General features: G+C 35.2%; 1 long non-coding RNA gene across 1 annotated transcript; it reads left to right on the top strand.

Annotated features, from left to right (window-relative positions):
* Positions 1-2172: 2172 nt before the first annotated feature.
* LOC136803580 (uncharacterized) lies at positions 2173-4718 on the top strand. Its single transcript, XR_010846158.1, has 4 exons — positions 2173-2204; positions 3694-3739; positions 3855-3902; positions 4660-4718. It is a non-coding gene; the product is annotated as an uncharacterized lncRNA (long non-coding RNA).
* The last annotated feature ends 1282 nt before the right edge of the window (positions 4719-6000 follow it).

Here is a 6000-nt window from a genome sequence, read left to right as displayed (position 1 = left end):
GCCCATTCACGCATTCACGCAAACCGCTGGGGGGCCATAGAAACTACAGCAATTACCTGTTCGTATTACTGGCTGTGTTTAGACCAACTGACATTTGTAATTTGGCATTTGCTCATGAGGGATTCGATTTTAATAGCCTTTCCATTGTATTTTCTCACATGGAATTTAAGGAATCGTCTTTTTAGAGTCATTACTGAAAAGGTGATTCCCTCAAGTTCAACTTTGACAGATCAAACAATGAAAAGCATGGAATTTTTCAAAAACTGCAGTCATTAAGACTGAAACTTTTTGCCGTAGGGCTAGGCTATGGCAAATCTCGCAAATTTTACAATCTATAGAAAAAAACTGAATAAAAAACGTGCAAATACTTTAAAAAATCAAAAATGTCATTTTTTCTCTTTGTTTTGGTTCCTTTGTTTGATTTGAAATGCCAGAAAAGGGGATTCCTTTGCTCAAAATGGCATTTCAAATGCCAACGAAATGCCAAAACGCTGGCATCATTATGCATTTGACAAACCGAACAATTGCGTGGAACAATAGAATTCAAAAGAATACTGCAAGCAATTACAAATGCCAGGCTGGTCTAAACGCAGCCACTGTTACAAAAAGTGGCGTATTTGAGCAATTTGAGAGTAAAACGTTTCTTGGCCAAAGATAACGCGTAAACGGTTGGCGATTGATACTGTGGTATGTCTCATTGAAGAAACTATAAAATAAATCAATTTTTCATACCTTAAGGGAACTTATTTTGGCGAACGATGGATTCGATTTTTTTTTTAATTTTGGCGAGAACTAATTTAGGCGAACTAGGAATTTTTTTAATTTTGGCGAGAACTTATTTTGACGAATGACCAAAAAGAGTTATTTTGGCGAGAACTAATTTTGGCAAATTGAAAAAAGTCATAGAATATTAAAGATGTTAAAAGCTGTTAAAAGTTCTTTTTACTATTTACAAGATGTAAAATTATCAGTCTTTAACTTCAGCGAAAGCGTTTCGGCTAAAGTCTATTTCATTTTCCTCTTCACGTACATATTCCACGGAGAAAAATTGATTACTATTGACTCTGACTGATTGATATTATATATTTCATTAGTTTTATGAAATACACTAGATTGAAAAGAATTGAAAAAGTGAAATCAACTTCAAAAATTGCAATTTTACTTCGGGGGGAGGGGGACTAATTTTGACGAACCACTTACGAGAAAATACACTTATTGTTACAAAGGAGCGCAATCCTTCCAATGAGATATTTGTTCTACCAAAAGTCTAATTGAATATGAGATTCGAAATCAATACTACGACGTGGGGGATACACACTACGGTGATTGAAATTTGGCGGCAAGGACGATTTTTTTAATTTTAATAAATTCCCGGCTAGTACGAAACGCAGGTCCAGGTCACAGGTTCTGATACACAATCAATTTGGAACTAAGAAATTTCCTCGAATAAGCGTATTTTCCCCCAAAAAGCGTTTTCTATAGTTTAGGTAACGCGTGTTTTTTCGTTGTTCTTGTGATTTTCATCGACCAGATAGAATGGAGCTTTTTCAATGTCTTATTCTGAAATGTTTTCAAAAGGGTTTCAGAGGTGCAGTGCTCTTTATTAGAGGACAGTACTTATTAGCCGGTGGCTCTAAACAGAGGAAATACATAAGGTTAACATAATATCAGCGTCGTTAAAAGGTAAAAGTTTATTGGTATCAGAGTAATTTTCAGAGCGCTATTCAGTAATTCATAATGATTTGAATGTTTCTATTCACCCTTAAATTTTCGTCAATGGCAAATAGGGAGGATATCATGTTATTTTTGTTCATTTCATTCACATTCTAAAAAATTTCACAATCACAAAATCTTGCTCTTTATTTCGTTTAGTATCGATGCAACCCATTCAAAGCAAGCTGCAAGGTATTTATTTCTGAATCGTTTTCTATTGTTTCTGTTTATTTTAAGAGGATATATTTTTTAACTATTGACCACCAAACCCCGCAGGCTCTAATGTCTTCACATTTTACCCAGTTGCTATAGTTTGTGTTCATTGTGTTTACTGGCTTATGATATTTCTTAATGAAATTTCATTTTAGGTATATCAATGATTCACCACCAAGTTTTTGCAATTGTAAAATTGAGAAATACGAACACGAACACAAAATCTTCTTGGCAATAAAATCACTCAATAAGAAAATTCCACAAGGCACAGAGCTTAGGTATGTGAGATTCGTATTCCATTTTTAATAAACACACCCTTGTGTGACAGATCCGGTTAGGACCCCCGCCCCACTGGAATAATAAGCAAATTTTACACTGCACTGCAAGTGTCGGAATTTGAATGTCCAATTTTTGGCCCTGTCGTTTTTAAATCGAGTGACCCCCCCCCCCCCGGCAACAGAATGGTTTTTCTTCAATTTCATTGCACTGGCTAAAACGTTCTCCTGTTAGTGAGACCGATCCTGATACAAATGATGATGCTTTAAGTAAATGATTTCTAAGACACGCCAAGCAGCTAAAGTTTAACATAAAGGGTGACACTAGTCATTTCCAAGCACAAGACGGATCCATAAGGTTTCAATATAACTGACAGTTTTGCGTTCGTCTATTTTGATGTTAGAATATCACTCTCCATAGATTTTGAAACCCTTTTCAAAATTGATCTGAAAATGTTTTCTTTTTGTAGACCTTTACTTTTTAAATATTGTAATTTTTAGCTTCTTTATCCTCTTCTTGGCTAAAATTTAAAGAAAAATCTTTAAATTTGATTTGCTCCTCATTTAATTTTTAGAATTTAAAAAATATTGTACGGAAAACAACTTCGAGGATTATTATCGCCCGTTCACTTTCATTTGGGTAATCGTTAAAAAATGATATATTTATTTAATGCGTGCAGGCAACGGTTATAAAATAAGATGCAAAAACTATTTTCTACTTTTTTGTCCAGGGGTAGAATGTGCACTTTCCATTATAACATCATGTGTAATTTCTTATTCAGTCCATTCAACATAACCCCCGGATCTCTTTGGAAAGAAATTTGTCATAATTGAATATGTTTTATTTAAAATTGTTGTGGGAATTAGCAATCTACATGTTCAAAATCCCTGTACCTAAATGAAAATGAATGGACCATATTAATACGCTAATTCCCCATAATTTCTTTTAGAATAGCAAAAACATTGAAGTAAAAAGCTGTTTTAAAGTTTTACCAAGTTTTGCAAAATCAATAACATATAGCTTAGAAAAGTATAAGAATGGTCAAAGCACACCCCTGCCTCTCTACCTACGGGCATCAAATAGTCAGCGGGGCGAACTTAAAGATCTTCAAACCCACTGGGGTGGGCCAAACGGTTATGTTTTTCAAATCATTTTCGGTGGGATGAATCTTTAAGATTTTTAATTTTACAACTGGGTTGAGAAGAAGACTCAGATTTTCCACTGGGGTGATAATTTTCTCACACGGGCGAAAAAAGCTAAAACTTATTAAAAGTTATTAAAAGGAAAAACTATTACCTTATCTTATCTTATAAGTATGTTTTCAGCAGAAAATTCATTCATACATTAAAAATATTCGTCGGCTGAAAATTTCGTCACTAGCGAGAAATTTTGTCACTTTTAGACGACGAATTCCCCGTCGATAATGTACTTATTTCAATGACAATCATTTCAACTTTGGAGCTGTAATGATGAAATTTTCTTGATTTTTAGGTATAACTATGATGACCGTGAAGAAAGAATGACATGGAGGGAAGATGTAAGCTACTTTGCTTCGCTTTTTTTTTCAAAAATAAGTGAAGTCGTTTCAGTTTTGCCAAACCCGCCAGAATGTACGGTTATTTTATACGTTAATATTGGTTTCTTTAATCTAGGATGCAAGTTGGAACCCCCGTCAAATTGATGACTGTCAAGGTTGTAAGGTAAATGTGATATTTTTTATTGAGATATAGCTTATTGCATGAAAATTTCGCGGTCGAGTTCGGAAAATCGCGAAATTAAAATGTCGTGAAAAAAGATTTTGGAGCTTGACCGCGAAATTAAAATGCATTGAAATTTGATTTTTTGGGTCAACCGAAAAAAAACCCTAAAAATAGAGTATTTGCAAAAAATACAAAAATCAAGTAAAAACTCTCTCGAACCAAAAATTAAAATGCCGTGAAATTCACATTTTGGCTTGAACCGTGAAATTAAAATGACGCGAAATGCAATTTTGGGCAAAAAAACGGCGAAATTAAAATGATCGCGAAATTTTAATGCCGGAAATTTTCATACAATAAGTACAGTATGATACACCCCTGTCTCTGTGCCCCAGTGGGTACTAGATACTAAATGGGGTGAAACTCATAACTTTTAATCCTACTGGGGTGGGTCAAATGGAAATGTTTTTCTAGTGGGGTCGTAAATTTCTATTGCTTTTTTGTCACATTTTCAGTGGGGTGGCTCTTTGTATTTTTTTTGTTTTACCTCTGGGGTGAGAGAGAATATCCAATTGTCCACTGGGGTGAGCATTTTGTCCACTGGGGTGAAAAATGGACCTGTTTTAATCAATATTTCCACTGGGGTGACCAGTGGGGCAGATCTCAGTGGGTCATATAGATATGACCGTATTAATCTACCCTTTCACAAATTCAGAAACCTACAAAAGCTTTAAAACCTAAAGAAACTATTATTTTATAGGGCTTGACCCATGATGACCATGGTGACTGCGATGACGGCGATGCTGATGATGAAAGTGAGTTTGATAATTGATTCTGTCTTACACCTTAAATAAAGGATGCGAAAATTTGCACGTATTGATCTTAGTGTACGAAGGAAATATTTTTCGCGCATATTGAATTTCGCTCACGAGCAAAGTTAGTTTGCAGTTATTTTCGCGCATGGAGCATTTTTAACCTGAAAGGACTTTTTCAAAATATTTTGGAAGGATTTTGCAAAATGTTGTATTAGTTTTGGTACTAAATTTGGCGCATTTTCGGGCTTATGCGCGGTAATTAGTACACTTTAGGTATAACAGATTTTCTTTGTTTTGTGCCTTGTTTTTCACTCTAAATTTAATTAAGCTACTTTGATATCAGATTTTCTTTATTTTTTACTCTTTATTCAGGTGAACACCACAATTTCAATTCAACGGTTATTGGAATAGATGAGGTAATTAGGAAAATAGATATAAACTGTTTTTGTGGGCGGCTATAGTGTCATCCTCCCACTTTCTGCAGGTTTTTGAAAATTTCAAAAAGGGGAGGGGGATTCTGTGTTTCTGAATTTAATTCTCTTTTCTTTTTTTCTGATATTTCTGATTATTTCATTTGAAAACTTTATCGAGTCATAACATAAATTTTTACGCTCGTTTCATTGACTTTAATTGAGAGGAGAGCTAGCCATCGAGTAGACCAAAAAGCGATTTTTAATGAGATTTTCAGTCGGGGCTAGGCTAAAAGAGGTCACCCCTCTTTTGCAGGGGTGGGGTGAAACCCTGGACGACACTTCAATTAACTATTTTTTTCACTCAGGAAACCGATAATCATGTATCATTCTCGTTATTGAATCTACTAGACCCCACAAATATCATATGTAAAAAGTGTCATCGGCTCGTGGGTTTATCGTGGGATAGTGGGTTTAGTTGGTTATTACCAAGTCTATATTTATACGTAAGGTCGTGGGTTGAAAAACCCTTCAAAATTATTTCACCGACGAACCCACGCCCGGGGGGGGCACTGACCTTGACGACCGACGGGGACGTGCCGCTGGAGTTTCAAAAGTCGATCCTGTCAGAAATGAAATTTGATGAAAAATCGACCCTGTCAGAAGAAAAATTCGATGAAAAACCTACCCTGTCAGATTCTACTGTGAAAAACCTATGCCCTGTCAGATTCTACCTTGAAAAACCTACCCTGTCAGATTCTATGTTAAAAACCTACTCTTTATACACGTTTTTCGCGTTTTTCGTAAAGTATAACGTGATATCAACATTTCCAGGCTAAAAAACTACATTGCATAAACATTAAACCTCAATACCTG

The sequence above is a fragment of the Clytia hemisphaerica genome, unplaced genomic scaffold (genome assembly GCF_902728285.1).
Source record: "Clytia hemisphaerica strain Z4C2 unplaced genomic scaffold, Clytia hemisphaerica genome assembly, whole genome shotgun sequence".
Lineage (NCBI taxonomy): Eukaryota > Metazoa > Cnidaria > Hydrozoa > Leptothecata > Clytiidae > Clytia > Clytia hemisphaerica.
This window is presented reverse-complemented; position numbering and strand designations above follow the sequence as displayed.